Source organism: Manis javanica, chromosome 16 (assembly GCF_040802235.1).
Source record: "Manis javanica isolate MJ-LG chromosome 16, MJ_LKY, whole genome shotgun sequence".
Taxonomy (NCBI): domain Eukaryota; kingdom Metazoa; phylum Chordata; class Mammalia; order Pholidota; family Manidae; genus Manis; species Manis javanica.
The window spans coordinates 46,410,219-46,427,799 of NC_133171.1; the positions used below are offsets into that span (position 1 = coordinate 46,410,219).

Below are 17,581 nucleotides of genomic sequence, written 5' to 3' on the forward strand. Positions count from 1 at the left end.
CTCAGACTCATCACATCCAGACCTGATGTGAACTGTCAATCTTAAAAATTAAACAACAAAGATAATTGAGCAGCAAATAAGCTAAGTCAGGATTAGCAGAGGAATTGCAATTTGAGACACACAGGCCTCCAAGAACCAGAGCAGAGGCAAGTCCAGAGAGCCAAGGAGGATAGCTGACCTTTTCAAGAGGAAGGAGGAAGTTGGGAGGGGTTGTTATGAACAAGACTTCATTGGAGGAAAGTGAGAGTTGGAACTGGTGGTAGCTTCTCATTAGCAGTAGGCAAGGACAATGCTGTTGCTGGGCAGAGGAAATCTTCCTTGTTTCTGCTAATCTACGTAAGTTGCTTGACTGGTATGCCTGACAGCACCTCCTTAATAGCTTCCTGACTCCCATTTTGAAGGAGGTTTCTTTTATTCATTTTCACAGAAGAACTGAGCTTGGATGATCAGGATCTCATAGAAATGGTAGGAGTTGGGGTGAGCAGATTCAACTGAGTGCCTTGGAGTGGGTGGGAAGGAAGGGTGGACAGTAAAGGTACCTCTGAGAAATGAAGAAGAGCTCTCTCAGATGGTGGCTTCCAAGGCAGTAGGTTCTGTCTCCTCAGTACCCTCTTGGCTTACTTGCTCTTTTCTGCCTGTACTTTGCTCCATAGTTATCAGCAAGGTGATTTGCTAGAGGGCAAAGGGGCAAATGTGGGTAGGGTTGAATCTGGGCAAGGCCCTGCCACATCCAGGTGTTCATCCAACCCACATCATCCTCCTGCCAGGTCAGCATTTGAAAGGTCACGTGGAGTGGTGCTAGTTTTAAGGCTTGGAAGGGAACAGAAGCTAGGCCTGCGCACACCACCTGTCATCTGCTTCTCTTTCCCAGAAAGAAAATTTCTCTTTCACATAAATGGAGTCATATTATGTGGTCTTTTGTGTCTGGCTTCTTTCATTTAAGCATAATGTTTTTGGGGTCTGCCAGTGTTGTAGCATGTGTCAGTAGTCTGCTCCTCTTTAAAAAACACAGCTTTGTTGAGAGATAATTCACATAAACAATTCACCCACTTAAAGTGTATAATCCTGTGGGTTTTACTATATTCACAGGTGCATTCAGCTGTCATTACAGTTGGCATCAGTGTAAGATAAATTTTAGCTGTAATAAGCAGGCGACGAGAGGCAACAAAGGGCCTGGTAGTTTATTTGAACGCAATTCCTGGGTGATATTCCCTGGTCTGGTTATCACGGGCCGGGGAAGTCACACCCAGCAGGGCAGGCAGTGAGCTTTTAAAGAAGGTAGGGGGAGGGAGAGCATAGGTTTACAGCGGCACCACGAGGATTGTGTAGCCTAAGGCACCTTTTTTAGGTTGGGGGGGGCAGCAGCCTGGGACTTTGGCAGGTCATCAGTGTCGGACTCCTCCCCCCAGTGCCTCCAACCTTACAATCAGAACATTTTCATCACCTCAAAAGGAAGCTTCACACCCTTTAGCTGTCAGTCTTTTATTCTCCACCCTCCACCCACCCCAGCCCTAGTCTACTATCTGTCTCTGTTGATTTCCCTGTTTCAGATTTTCAGGTGAATGGAATCATAAAATATCCTGTGGGTAAAATTGTAATATTTCCAGAATATCTCACCTGGCTTTGGTACGTCTGCATATCAATAGGCGCTCATAGGTGGAGAGAAGTGTGTATTTAGGGCATTTGCATCATTCCTCAGGGGTGGAGAGAAGTTCATCTCCTTATCAATGGGTAATTACCTGGGCAAGGAGGGCTTACCTGTACCCAGAGGTGAGAGGAGGGCCGGTTTTGCTGCTGCTGCTGGAGCAGGAGAGAGAGGTGGGCCTGCCTGCAGTTTGTAAGGAATAAATGGTTTTAAACTTTATTTCTCCCTTTGACTGATTTTGGTTTTTAGAGGTATTTTGCCCCTGGTATATTTTAGAGGATTTCCTTTCCCTGGACTTACAGAATGGAATCATGTAATATATAGTCTTTTGTGACTGGCTTCATTCACTTAGCATGTTTTCAAGGTTCCTCTACATTTGTAGCAGGTGTCCGTACTTCCTTCTCTCTCTTTATTTTGGCAAAGTACACATAACATTTACCATTTTAAGCATTTTAAGTGTACAGTTCAGTGGTATTAAGTACATTCACATTGTTATCCAACCATCACCACTATCGATCTACAGTGCTTTTTCCATCTTCCCAAAATGAAACCCTATACCCATTAAATACACTCAATTCCCCTTCTTTCCAGCCCCTGGCAACCACCTTATGCTTTCTGTCTCTATGAATTTTACTACTGTAAGTATTTCATATAGGGTAAATCATGCGGTATTTGTCTTTTTATGACTGGCCTATTTCACTTAATGTAATTTTTTTCCCTTTCATTTGTGGATTGCTCCAGAAATGCAAGTGATGCCAGGGTGCTTGTTCATGAAACCGAAGAATGAGCTTCACAAACACTCAAGGTAGGAGAGCAAGGTACAGGCTTTTATTTAGAGATAAAGTGAAAGGACAGAGCTCCTGGCTCACACCAGGAGGGGACAAGAGAGCCCATAGTGGTGCCTTGTCTAGGGGTTTTATAGGCAGATAAGGATTTTTGGGAACAGGATAAAAGGCTTAGGGGTGTGGACTTGTTAAGTGGTCCCTGAATATTTAGAATTAATTTAACACAAGCAACTTCCTGCTCTGATGATTTCTCCCTGAGATACCAGCTCTTGGTCTGGGAGCATATCAAAAAAGGCTGCCTGCCCAGCTCCCAAGGTGGGCTGAGGTATTTTTTGCTAAAGAGTAAGTTAAGAATTTCTAACTTCTTAACTTCCTGAGTGTGAAAATGCAGTCTTATCTTTAAGGTGGAATCCTTCCTGCCTTTTGCTATGTTGTTTATGCCTGGGCTTACTTACTAAATTAGTTGCCCAGTTTGCAAAATCACCTCATCAGATCTGAAGGAGGAAAGACAGCACATAAGCCTGGGTCTTTTAGCATGCTAAAGTGAATCTTACACATGATTACAAATGATTAGCATAATAAAAACGTGCTACTCTTCTTTATCTGGGGAATATTAACTGATCTCACTGAAGAATGACCCTAGAGCTTAATTTTTAACACAGAGTTTTGGTAGGGGGTTTCCTTACATGCAGTTACATTGCTCCGACTGCAAATATCCTACCTTGCTTTTTCCAGAGGCCCTCACCCTACTCTGACTAAGCCCACAGTCCCTGTCTCGCAAGTGTATAAAATAGTTGATTTTTTTGTATTGATCTTATATCCTACATCCTTGCTAAACTTCTTTCTAGTGGATTCCTTGGATTTCTTATACACCCAGTCATATCATCTGTAAATAGAGATAGTTTACTTCTTTCCAATTTGGATGCCTTTTATTTCTTTTTCTTGCCTAGTTTCCCTGGCTAGAACTTCCTCTACAGTGTTCGATAGGTGAGAGTAGACATCATTGTCTTATTCCTGACTTTAGGGGAAAGTATTCAGTCTTTTACCATTAAGTATGATGTTAGCCATGTGTTTTTCAGAGATGGTCTTTGTCAGGATGAGGAAATTCCCTTCTATTTCTAATTTGTTGAGTGTTTTTATCATGAAAGGTTGTTTTGTCAAATTCTTCTTTGTCTATTGAGATGAACATGTAATTTTTGTTTTTTACCCTTCTAATAGAGTGTATATTAGTTTATTTTCTAATATTAACCCAACTTTGCATTCCAATTCTTTCCTTTTTATTCCTGAATAGTGTTCCATTGTATGAATATACCATATTCTATATATCCATTCATCCATTGAAGGAGATCTGGTTGCTTCCAGTTTTAGCTGTTGTGAATAACACTATCAACATTCATCTGAAAGTCTTTGTGTGGACATAGGTTTTCATTTCTCTTGGGTAGATACCTGGTTGTGAAATTGCTAGGTCTTATGGTAAATTCATGTATACCTTTTTAAGAAACTGAGCTGTTTTCCAAAGTTACTGTACCATTTACATCCCCAGTGTCTGAGATGTCCTGTTTCATCACATCCTGGCCAACATTTGTTGTCTCTCTCTTTTATTTCAGTCCCTCCCATGGATGTGAAATGGTATTTCATTGTGGTTTTAATTTGCATTTCCCTGGTGGATAATGATGTTGAACATTTTTCCCACTTCTTATTTTCATGTACTCACCAGCCATTTATATACCTTCTTTGGTGAAATGTGTATTAAAATCTGTTGCCCATTTTAAAATTGGATTATTTTGACAAAATGCATGTTTTAAGAATGTACATGTTGGATATGGTATGGTAAAGGCAGTATGACCACTTTGAAAGAGACGAGAATGAGACTTGAAAGGAAGAAATTTATTAAGCTCCTATATTGTAGAAAGAGGTCAACACCTACCATGCAGGGCCACAGAGGAAGCAACAGCATTGGTCAGGAGGCAGAAGACAGGAGGAAGGGTGGAGCATAGTCCTTGGTGCTTATTGGGGCTTCTATGGGTTTCTATGGGAAAGACAAGGCAGGGCAGGACAAGTAATTTAGAATTGACTAGTTTGAATAATTTTGGTGGGCTGTAAAACTATAAGGATGCTCTCTCATTACCTGGTACCTGGACCTAGAATGATTTAGGACAAGGGAAATATTGGCTTGGTGCAGGAGAGTTAGATTAAATTGGAGTTGGGAGTATTGGTTATTTTGCATATGAAAAGCAGCTTGCAGGCAAGTTGTTACTATCTTTAGGAATTAGCTCCCTGGAAGAGGCAGTCTCTCTCCAGCCAGAAGGATTTTTTAAGATATCAAAATGTCATAATATACAGAAAATTTGAAAAGTGTTTACAATGTAGTGTACTTACCTGTTACATTTAAAATATTTTTTGTCAAAATTTGGAACTGTATATCTATATATTATTATTATTAAGATATCATTAACATACAATCTTAGGAAGGTTTCACATAAGCAACATTGTGGTTACTACATTCACCTATATTATCAAATCCCCACCCCACCCCATTGCAGTCACTGTCCATCAGCATAGTAAGATGCTATAGAGTCACTACTTGTCTTCTCTGTGCTATACTGCCTTCCCCATGCTCCTGTGTGCTGATCATAATACGCCTTAATCCCCTTCTCCCTCCCTCCCCACCTGCTTCCCTTTGGTAACAGCTAGTCTCTTTGAGCCTGTGAGTCTGCTGCTGTTTTGTTCCTTCAGCTTTGCTTTGTTGTTATACTTGGAGCTGTATATTTTTAACTCATTCAGTGGATGGAAAGTGTCTGCCATATCAATGTATTGGCAAAGTCAGTCCTCTTTGTCACACACTTCATCTTTCAATTCAAATACACAGGTTAATGGCCTGTAATGACAACATCTCACTCTGAAGTTTAATACTGAATGGATTGAGAAGATAGGCCTCCTGCTGTGAATTTATCCTTGAATAAAATCAGGCGACCTTATCTGCTCTGTTTCTTACCTACATTCCCTTTGCTCTGTTCTCACAGGACCCTCTCAGAAGGGTCTTTTGATAGTAGTCAGGGAGCAAAAGAGGAGAGGTTACTAGGTAAAAATTTCTTTTGTCCTTTCACCTATTGATCGAAATTTGGGTTGTTTCACTAGTTTATTTGACATTGCTTCCTAATCCACAAAGAAAATTAAGGCGCCCACCAGCACAACTACCACAGCCAGCATCTATACCCCCACACTCTGCCTGCCCTTCTTCTGCTCCAGGTGGCCTGTTTCTGCTCCCAAGGCCAATTCCTTGACTTGGATACTAGATCTCTTCTCCTCTCAAACACTCAAGAACATTGAACCAGCCAGCCATTCACTCTCTATCTTCAGTTTGTCCTGTTCCCATTATTTCCATCAGCAACTCTATAAGGCTGTCTTATCTTCCACTTTAATTGTTCTTAAGGTTCATGGTATTGTTGGAGAGACATAATTTACAGGCACAACAGGCCCTATAAATATACATAAATAAACAGAGGAAAATAAAAAATTAAAGTATAAGGTGGCAAATGATAATGTGCTAGAGTGTATAAATTCTTTAATAATGCTACAGAAGTTTGTGTGGTTTTAGGTGGTATAGAGAAAGAACTGAGGACAGCTTTCTGAAGTGCTATATTTGTCAGACTTCTCAGTCACAAGCAACGGAAATAGATTCTGATTTTAAGTTAGGTTATAAATAGTTCACAGAGTCACTGGGAAAGCTGGAGAACCAGGCTCAGAGCCTAAGAAGCTATAACCACAGCCAAAACCACTCCATAAATAGTGTCTGGCGAGGATACTACTGTCCACTAGATGTCACGCCTTACACTGCTGACACCATTAGGCCAGAACCTGAACCTGGCACTGCTGCCAAAGCTACTGTGGAAACAGGAAGTTGTTGCTGCTGGGAACACTCTTCCACTGACTGTGCTTCTTTTCACCAATAACTCCAGGGTCAGAGTCTAAGATAGCTGCATCTGATTGGCCCAGCCTAGATCTGTGCCAGCATCGAGCCACAAAAAAGGGCTGCGAAAGCAAGTATCTGGCATGTTCAGCATCTATAGTGACAAATGGGATCTGCTTTATAAAAGATTTGGAAGGTGAGAAATTCTCAGATGTTTTTCCACCTTCACCCTCAAAAAGGAAATGTCCACCTACAGCTGGCCAAAACTAGAGGTCAAGAAAAGGAAGGCGACTAGTCAGTCAAGGTATCAAGAAACGGTGCAGAGCAGTGGGAATGCACCTTAAAGAAGTTTGAGAGGAGAGTTCAAGGAAGGAAAGGTTAGGAGCTAAGAGTTCTAGGAAGAGTAGGAGTGGTCTTTGTATTTGGATAGAGAGGGGTGTCCTTTGATCTCACCAAGGGCAATTTCAGTTGAGTGTGGAGATCAAAGCCAATTATAGAGAATTATGGAGAAGATGAGTGTAATAATGATAGGAAGGAAACTGGTATTGAAAATATTGAAAGTGTTTGCATCTTTTATTTTTTCATTTTAATTTTTAAAATATTTTTAATTAAAAATTTTTTTATTAAGGTATGATTGATATACATTCTTATGAAGGTTTCACATGAAAAAACAATGTGGTTACTACATTTACCCATATTATCAAGTCCCCACCCATACCCCAATGCAGTCACTGTCCATCAGTGCAGCAAGATGCCACAGATCCACTATATGCCTTCTCTATGCTACACTGTTCTCCCCGTGATCCCCCATACCATGTGTACTAAACATAATACCCCTCAATCCCCTTCTCCCTCCCTCCCACACCCCTCCCCTTCGGTAACCGCTAGTTCATTCTTGGAGTCTCCGAGTCTGCTGCCATTTTGTTCCTTCAGTTTTGTTTCATTGTTATACTCCACAAATGAGGGAAATCATTTGGCATTTGTCTTTCTCTGCCTGGCTTATTTCACTGAGCATAATGTCCTCCAGCTCCATCCGTGTTGTTGCAAATGGTAGGATTTGTTTCTTTCTTATGGCTGAATAATATTCCATTGTGTATATGTACCACATCTTCTTTATCCATTCATCTACTGATGGACACTTAGGTTGCTTCCACATCTTGGCTATTGTAAAAAGTGCTGCAATAAACATAGGGGTGCATATGTCTTTTTGAATCTGAGAAGTTGTATTCTTTGGGTAAATTCCATGGAGTGGGATTCCGTGGTCAAATGGTATTTCTATTTTTAGTTTTTTTAGGAACCTCCATATTGCTTTCCACAATGGTTGAACTAGCTTACATTCCCACCAGCAGTGTAGGAGGGTTCCCCTTTCTCCACATCCTCAGAAGCATTTGTTGTTCTTAGTCTTTTCAATGCTGGCCATCCTTACTGGTGTCAGGTGATATCTCATTGTGGTTTTAATTTGCATTTCCCTGATGATTAGTGATGTGGAGGATCTTTTCATGTGTCTGTTGGCCATCTAAATTTCTTCTTTGGAGAACTATCTGTTCAGATCCTCTGCCCATTTGTTAATCAGGTTATTTGCTTTTTGGGTGTTGAGGCGTGTAAGTTCTTTATATATTTTGGATGTTAACCCATGTTGGATATGTCATTTACAAATATATTCTTCCAGACTGTAGGATGCCTCTTTGTTTTGTTGATGATGTTCTTTGCCGTACAAAAACTTCTTAGTTTGATGTAGTCCCATGAGTTCATTTTTGCTTTTGTTTCCCTTTCTCGAGGAGATGGGTTCAGGAAGAAGTTGCTCATGCTTATATTCAGGAGATGTTTGCCTATGTTGTCTTCTAAGAGTTTTATGGTTTCATGACTTACATTCAAGTCTTTAATCCGTTTTGAGTTTACTTTTGTTTATGGGGTTAAACAATAACCAGTTTCATTCTCTTGCATGTAGCTGTCCAGTTTTGCCAACACCAGCTGTTGAAGAGGCTGTCATTTCCCCAATGTATGTCCATGGCTCCTTTATCATATATTAATTGACTGTATATAGTTGTGTTTATATCAGGGCTCTCTAGTCTGTTCCATTGGTCTATGGTCTGTTCTTGTGCCAGTACCAAATTGTCTTGATTACTGTGGCTTTTGTAGTAGAACTTGAAGTTGGGAAGCATAATTCCCCCTGCTTTAAATTCTTCCTTCTCAGGATTGCTTTGGCTATTTGAGGTCTTTTGTGGTTCCATATGAATTTTAGGATGATTTTTTCTAGTTCATTGAAGAATGCTGTTGGTATTTTGATAGGAATTGCATTGAATCTATAGGTTGCTTTAGGCAGGATGGCCATTTTGACAATATTAATTCTTCCTATCCATGAGCATGGGATGTGCTTCCATTATTGGTATCTTCTTTAATTTCTCTCATGAGTGTCTTGTAGTTTTCAGAGTATAGGTCTTTCACTTCCTTGGTAAGGTTTATTCCTAGGTATTTTATTCTTTCTGATGCAATTGTGAATGGAATTGTTTCCCTGATTTCTCTCTTTGCTAGTTTATTGTTTTCAGTGGGAAGATTCAACTTTGACTCTGACTTCACTGTTGCCAGAAACAAAAGTTGAATTTCTTAGAATTCTTTTAATCTCTTCTATGTCTTTTCAGTTAATTTTTAATAATTAAACTCATTGAGGTAGAACTTACATATAAAAATTAATCAATTAAATGTATAGTTTAACTGTATAATTAAATGTATAGCTCAATGAGTTTGGACAAATGTATACACTCACGTAACTACCACAGTCAACATATAAAACAATGCCATCACCCAAAAAAGTTTCCTGAAGCCCCTTTGTGGTCAATTCCTCACTTTACCCCCAGTTCCAGGCAACTATTGACCTGCTATCATTATATATGACTCCTGCCTTTTCTGGAACTTCATGTAGATGGAATCATGCTCTTGGGCCTGACTTCTTCCTCAGCCTATTCTGGAGATTTATCCATATTGTTGCATGTATCTGGTTCATTCCTTTTTATTTCTGAGTAGTAAGTAATCCATTGTTCAGATATATCACGTTCAGGTCATTTTTGAGATAAGACTTCTATATTTCTCAGGGTAGAGAAAATGGAGTTAATAAATGGGAAGAAGAGAGTTATTGATGTGGAAAGTAAATATGGAAGATTCCTGCAGTATATTCCTTATTAAATGAAATCCTTCCATCTCTTTCTTCAGCCAATTAAACTGAGATCTGAAGGCCTGAATTTAGCTTTGTAGGTTAACTAGTGAAATTCTAGAGCTTGGCCTTTATTTATTTATTTTTTTTTACTTTTTAAAAAATTGAAGTATAGTGGACATAACCCAGAGCCTGGCCTTTAAAAGCAAATCTCAAAACAAAAATGTATGTGGAAAAAAATGAAGATGTCCCCTCTTCCTGGCAGCAAGAGGGAGAAGTATCATTCTGCATTGTAGAGCTAGTTCAAGGAATCTGATTTGATAAGCTATTAGAATGAGAATATTTACAAAAATGGCAATCCTGTTTTCCATTTCCATTTGTGCAAAATGGAGACTTGGTGCCTGTACATAGATACTGTCAACTTGCTCAGTTCTCTCTTAACATAATATGTCCTTGGAAGTATAATTCAAATAAAGGTGTCATATAAAACTTTTGTGCTGGCAAAATTATTTTCAAAATAAACCTATAGTTCTTATTAGTTTCTTTCTTGATCATGAATTTGATTTATTGCCCTAATATTGTGCTAATCAGTATTTCTGTGTTCCTAAACACAATGAATACTGTGAGTATAAACATTGTTTCTATTTCAGAATAGGATGATTGGCAAAAGCAAAACATAAAAACCCTAACTCTGCTGGGTTTTTAATTTCACAATGAGATTAAATCTAGTCTCATTGAAATTATTACCAAAGATGGGAATAATTGTGAAAGAGGCTCCCTCCAGAGGCGGGAAAGCACAAAAATCATTTACACTTGTAATAGTGTGGTTACAAAATTACAATCACATGTGCCAAGAAAATATAGTTCATTTGCTATAGCTAATCAAATCTTGACAGCCCCAATACCACTAGTTGGTTGGTAGCTTGAACTTGCCAATTAATAGAGCTATTATTTACATCTCTTTCTGTTTAAACAGACTTCTTGAAATAACTCCTTCAGGTAAATTTTTAGGCCTTCGGATAGTTTCCTCTTCCTTCATTCTTCCTTCTCCTCTTGATTCTTTCTAGTATGTCTTCTGGGAGTATGGCTCTGTGACCTCCCAGTGAATGGGGAGAGTCTCCGATCTGCTCTCACAGGGTCTCTGGAGAGAGGATGAGGGACTGAGAATGAGTTAATAATCAGAGACCTCTGGTTTCTGAAGCAGTTTTCCTTTTCTTTCTTTCTAATCACTGGGAACTTTGTTGGCAACTGTCCTTTAAGTCTGCATTCAAGAAAGTATTGGTCTTATCTCTTGGCTCAGTCATGACTTAGCAGCACCTCCACTGATAACAGTCCCCTATTGGCTCTTGTTCTCACGGGCACTGAGGATCTCTCTCAATATCCACGTCCTACCTGAGTTACTGGTTCAACCTGAAACTGTTCCTCCAAAACACTCTTGGGTCTCAGGAAATTTAGGAGGCTGTCTTGTGTCCCCTCTGTCTAGTTATGGCACATTATCATGTCTACATTTCTATGCATGGCATAGAGGTAGGAGAATTGAGACATAAGTTACCCTGGTTTTGAATCACTCAAAGTCCAAATTCTTTGCTTTACCTCTGATTTCCCTTTTCTCCCAGACTCAAGGAATTTTTTATTTCTTCTGGGACTATAGAGAAAAAGACCTGTCTCAAAATTTTTTCTTTAAAGATTATTGTTTATAAAATTTCTGAGGTGGGTTTTCAGGCTTCTGGGTTTTTATCCCGAAAGCTTCTCTCAAACTGTTTTCTCTGCCAGGAGTTTAAAAATAACAATTTTAAATGCAAGAGCTGATTAAGACATTAAAAGATGCTATTAAGAAAGTAAAATGGCAAGCCACTATATGGAAGAAAACTTTTTTTTGTAATGCATTTAACTGACAAAGGACTCATAGCAGAATATATAAAGAACTCTTAAAAATCAATAAGAAAAAGACAGTCCAATAGAAAAATAGGCAGGAGAATTAGGCAAGCAATTCACTGGGGCATATTTGAATGACCAATAAGCATATTAAGAGATGCTCAATCTTATTTGTCATTAGGGACCTGGAAATTCAAACAACGATATATACTGCATCAATTATATCTCCAGGATTCACAGAGGTGACTGAATGAGGACATGAAGAAGGTAATGCCATTGAAAGAAAGTTATTACTTAGTGCTTTCAGGAGAAGGGGGTACGCACACTGTGCAGGGTCACATGTGGAAGCACCAGGTTTGGTCAGGAGGCAGAAGCGGAAGTGAAGGGAAAGCAGAGGCCACAGCCTTTATTTATTTATTTGTTTCAAGAAAGGCAAGGTAAACAGATTAGGATTGGTTGGTTTGAATAATATGAGCAGGCTCTGGGCTATTGGAACAGTCTCTAGTTGTCTGGCACCTGGCCCTGGGTGATTTAGGGCAGGAGAAATATTGGCTTAGTGTGTGAAAGTTAGGTAAAGGAAGGGATTGGGGAGATGGGCTTAATATGGGTTGGGAGGTTTGTAATATGATTTTTGCATATTTACAAAAGCTGGATTGCAGGGGAAATGTAAACCACTTGGACTGTTAGTAGGGTCCTGTGATTAATGGATGCCAAATAGATGCAGTATCTAAGAAAACACAGACTAGCACCCCATCTACTAGATAGGCTAAATTAGAGAGACATACTGACAATACAAAATCTGGCAGGGATGTGGAACAACTGTAATACTTGTACACTACTGGTGTATGAAGTTCAAGAGTAGGAAAAACGCATCAAGGATATTAGAAGTCAAAAGAGCAGTTTCATCTTCTTTGGAGGAGTGTTACTGAAAGGGGCACAAAGAGGATACTGAGCTGGTGAAGTCTTTTTCTTTGGCTTAATTGACAGAAAACAGCAGATACAATATACAACAATATACATTTATCATACTGTGTCATGGTTAGAAGAATTCTCTGGCTCTGTGCCATAATCTAATACATTGAGATCTTGGTCATTTTACCCATCCCATAAGATCTTGCTAGTTATGATGTAATAAGAAATATATATTTGATCTCTGCCCCCAGTTTCTGACAGAGGCTCCTAAAACCCTTCTAATTTTCTGAGTGATGGGGGTGATAGGAGCCTCTTATACAGAGTTCCTGATTCTCTTGGAATTTCCTGGATGATTGGAGTGTCTTTTGTTCTAATGAGGTGAGTCTTGGGGAGCTCCTGGATGACCTCAGAACGGGGGCTGGTTGCCAGAAAGACCAAGCCATGATTAGAAGCTTGGAACTTTCATTCCCAACCCCCATCCTCTGGAGAGAGGATGAGGTGCTGAGAATGAGTTAATAATCAATGACACCTAGGTGATGAAGCCATCATAAAAATCCCTGTGGGTCTTAGAGAGCTTCTAGGTTGGTGAACCCATCCACACACACAGTGCTCAGACCCTTCTGGGCCTACCTGATGTCTCTTCATCTGGCTGTTCATGTGTATCCTTTATAATAAACTAGTAATAGTAAGTAAAGTTTTTCCTTGGGTTTTGTGAGCTGTTATAGCAAATAATCAAGCCTGAGAGAGGGGCCGTGGGAATCTCTGATTTGTAGCCATATCAGATTGAACTGGTCCACTGAACTGATGATGTAAGACTGACAGGACATGTCGAGTATAAAACAGCAGGTACTGTACATGCTTAAGGAAATACATGTCTAGCAAAAGGCAGGGAGACTAAAGGACAAGAGCTTTTCACTTCATTGAAATTTCTTGGTGCTTTTTGATTTTGCTTACAGGCAGTCCCCTCCAAAATGAAGGATAAATTGTTTTACTTGTGAAACCTACTACTAAATGAAAAAAACAAAGAGACATCACTCAGGTGAGTTTAGAGACAATGTTTACCATATTCAGGTGTACTTCTCTGACTTTACCTGGTCACCTAAAGTGAAGCCACATTTGAGTGAGACTCAGAAGAAAAAAAGGTTCTCCAGCTGGTCCAGTCTGCCATGCAACTTGGTCCTTACAATCTTTTTGATCACAGTGTTTGTGGCAAATGGAGGTACTGTATGAAGCTTGTGGCAAGTTCCGACAGGGGCATCATTGCAGAAGCTCTTTGACCATGACCTTTGGCAGATAAACATTCTCCCACTGAGAATCTGCTCTTGGCTAACTGCTAGGCTTTGGACACAGAATGACTGCGGAACTCAAGCTGTTCATCAAGAGCTGGTTACTATGTGGTCCTCCTCAGTTTGAAACTGACTCACAGATATGAAGTAACTAGCGGTTACCAATAGGGAGAGGTTGGGGCAGGTTTGCAGGGAAGGGTGAAGGGGATAAAGGGGCACAATATTCACAATCACAATATAAGTTGGTCACGGGGATGGTAGCACAGTTTGGAGAATACAGTCAATGATTCTGTTACATCTTTCCACATTGATAGATGGTAACTGCAGTAGAGGGGGTGAGAATTTAATAATATGGATAACTGTTGAACCACTGTGTTGTACTTTTGAAACCAATATAAGATTGTATATCAATGATACTTTAATTTAAAAAAAGGTGGCACTAGAACAAAGTGCTTTCACAGCTGCATTATATCTATATTTAAGCAAACAGATGATTCCAATAGTGTTTAATTATGCTATACTTCATAAAAAAATAAGAAATTTCACACTTTCTATAAGTCAATTTTGTTACTACTTATTTGTTAGTTTTAATGGTTCAGAGGTTTATTCAGGCTGCTACTTTTCCTTGATATAGTTGGATAAATTATATTTTTCAAGGGAACTAATTGTTCAGGGTTTGAAAATTAATTGGCACAGAGTCGTTCATATTATCTCATAACTTTTTAAACTGTTAATCCAGGGCTGCCAATACAGTTGCACATATTGTTTACTGCAGAAGCTTATCTGAACAAGGAATGAATGAGAGCAGCCTTCACCCAGCTTTCCAAGTAGCAAACCCAGGGTGAGGCTGCTACCACCCAGGGGGGTGGGTTTTTTTCTTTTCCTAACTCTTTGTGAGGGCTAGTTGTGGCCTGACTGTAACTTACCTGTATCCCTCTTTTCTTTCCAGAATTGTTGATTTGCCCTCTTTTGTTTTATTGGTCAAGTCTGCTAGAGTTTTGCCTTTTCTATTAGTTCATTTCAAATAATTTTATTTTGTCTTTTTGCAAACTCTGTTGTGTCTTTGTCTCATTTTCAGTTAATTCGTGCTTTCATTTTTTATTACTGCCATTCTTTTTCTTTCTTGAAGGTGATTGTGTTGCTTTTTTTTCCCAGGGAAACTTAGCTTAATAATTTTTTACCTTTCTTCCTTAATATAAGCCTTTAGGACTCTACATTTCTCTTTGTGAATTACTGTATCTTCATCCTATCCTATGAGGTTTTTATTTAATTCTGAAAATGTTCACACATAAAAGTTGAGAGAATTACATGGTGATACCCAATTGCCCAGCATTGAATTTCTACAGTTAAGATTCCACCAAATTTACCTTATCATGCAATTTTCCATTTATCCACCCTCCTTCTATCCATTCATCAAACATCTTATTTTTAATGCATTTCCAAGGAAGTTACAGGCATCGGTACCTTTTGCTCCTAAACGTCTCTGCATGCCTACAATTATCTGGAGTTTAATTTATTTATTTATGGAAATTTAAAGACTAGTATTCTTTTTTAGTTCAATGATGAAAACTATCAGAAGAATATTCTCCTGAAAATTATTTCTTATTAGGAGAGAAGAAAGGGAAGGAACATCATCTCACAGAGCCACAGATGGTGTGGGAGTCATGCCTCTCCAGCAGATGGAGATAGTCTGTTAGTCTGTCCAGGCACTCTCTTGGTCAACAGGATTGTAGTCTCTATCATCCTCACCCTCCTCCAGCTCCATGTGATCTATTTCTTGGAACAAAGACTCAGCTACCTCCACATTATTTCCAGCATCTTCCAGGATATCAGATGTGTTAGGACTATGATCTGTTTCAAATAGCTGTTTCCCACTTACTTAATTTTTCCTGCTTGTTCTTCCTTCATTTGTTTCTCACTAATTTCCAATGGTTCTGCATCAAACTTGGCCTTCTAACTTAAATTCTCAGTTGTAATGAGAGTGCCATGAAATAACTGCTTTTCAACTTCTGCTTCTTTCTCTTTTTGTTCCTTTTTCTTTTTTTTCCCCAGTTTTTATTTGATTGACTATTTCCTTTAAATTTTCTTGCACAGCCGTCACCAAAGAAAAGATCACCATACCAACGTTTTCTTCTGCCTATAATACTAATAATTTTTAAATATCTGAAACACCACCAATATCCTAGATTTTCCTGGGAGAATACTTCATGGGTGGGACTTCATCTGGATATTTCTTACTGTATGTAAACTTGAGAGTATCTAGACAATTTCGCTATTTTCTCCAGCCTCAGATGTCACAGTAATGGTGAAGCTGGGTGGATTTTCTAATAATACTTAGCAGAACCATGTCAGGCAGAACACTCCTGCAGGAGAATGTGGTGTCAGGAGAGTCCAGTTATATTTTGGAAGACCATTTGTTAGGAGGCTTGTACCAATGTTCATTTGAGCTGGGAAGGAGTCAGGGTAGATGGACTCCAGAGCCTCCAGCTTCTTGTGCCACTCCTCATGGTAATCTGTCATCAAGGCCTTGCTGTGCTCAAGGACTACCCAGACACTCAGGTGGTATGCAGCAGCCAGGTGGGCACAGGTGCAGAGTCCCCAGCTGGGAAGCCTGGGGCCCAAAGCCAGGCTGGCCCTGTGGTACAAATTAGTTATTTTTTTAAAGTAAAATTGCTGTAGAGTGAAATACATGCATATTAAATGTACCATTTGATGAATTTTGACAAATGTCACCCCACGAGTTTCAATGTATTATATACTCATTACCATTCAGTTCTAAGTGCCTTTTCATTTTCACTATGATTTCTTCTTTGGTCTCTGAGTTTAATGATATTTTGATATAACTGCATTAATAATAGACTTGTATTGATGAAAAAAACACATGCAGTTACTACCTGGGTAAATCCACCTGAGTTTACTTATTTGGAGGATCTAAGAAATGTCAGCAATGAGCAAGAAGCACAGTACATAAATCAGTTCTAACAATTTCCTGGATAGTAGGTGGAATTGGTTTCCAGATCCCCAAATCCTAGCAGGTGGGGTTGCCAGATTTAGTAAGTAGAAATACAGTATTTAGCCCGGCCATCCTACAAACAATGAATCATGGTTTTAGGTAACAATTCATGAGTGAGTTGAGCATCATACCATTCTTTCTAGATGGCTGGCTGTCCCTTTTCTGGCCTACTTGTTATATATGCAAGGCTGGAGTCACTGGACACACGAGCCAGTTTGGATATGTGCCAGCAACCCCATCATCAGAGTCAGTTGCTCCTCATCAATATTGGACTTAAAAAATATACAACAGGATTAGACAGTTGAGTCAAATACAGCATATACACAGATGTGAGTACATGTTAATATTAAAAATACTTAATATAGTAGATAATATAGTCAACCCGTGCCTTTCTCTTCAACTCCATGCCTCACCCTCCTTCTTCTCTGCCCTCCAGTCACATTGGCCTTCCATCTGGCCCCTGAAATCACTATGGTTTCTCCTACCACAGGGCCTTTGTATATGGCAGAGCTTCCCAAATCTTATGTCAGGAAGGTGTTAACAATTCTGTCAAGGAATGATTCCTCTCAGCCCTGGAATAAAGATGGGTGGAGACCCTCCAGTGGGTTGAAGTAGGGAGAGCCAAAGACAAAAGAAAAGGTAAATGTTGGGAAGCACTGGATAAGGGGTTCCCTTCTGCCTGGAAGGCTTTCCTCTCCACTTGTACCTCCTACTCATCTTCAGATCTCAGCTCCAACATCACTTCTTAGAGAAGACCTCCTAACTTCTCTAACCATGTTGGATCTCCTGACTACATGTTCTCAGACCATCCTGTGCCTTTCCTTCATAGTACTTATCACAGTTGTAATTTTACATTATTTATGTCTCCTTAGCTTGACCTTAAGTTCTATGAGAGCAAGGACTATGTCTTCATCTCCCTCTTCTCCTCCTCCAAACTTTTAAAATTGAAACCTAACATGAAAAACGAAACTTAACATCTTAAGTGACTAGTGTGGTGAATTACTGCA

General features: G+C 39.4%; 1 protein-coding gene and 1 pseudogene across 4 annotated transcripts in view; one reads left to right on the forward strand and one right to left on the reverse strand.

Moving 5' to 3' along the window:
* ZNF318 (zinc finger protein 318) overlaps positions 1–17,581 on the forward strand; it is a 56,603-nt gene that overhangs the window by 1,910 nt on the left and 37,112 nt on the right. The window contains exons 2-5 of one of the 4 annotated variants that reach the window (XM_073224409.1): positions 2,387–2,450; positions 6,390–6,536; positions 11,545–11,630; positions 13,232–13,314. The gene's annotated coding sequence lies outside the window, so the exon portion shown is untranslated. Of the gene's footprint in view, positions 1–2,386; positions 2,451–6,389; positions 6,537–11,544; positions 11,631–12,526; positions 12,654–13,231; positions 13,315–17,581 lie in introns of all 4 variants that reach the window. The other 3 variants (XM_073224408.1, XM_073224407.1, XM_073224410.1) reach the window with 3 other exon arrangements.
* LOC118969674 (RWD domain-containing protein 1 pseudogene) lies at positions 15,255–15,680 on the reverse strand (annotated as a pseudogene).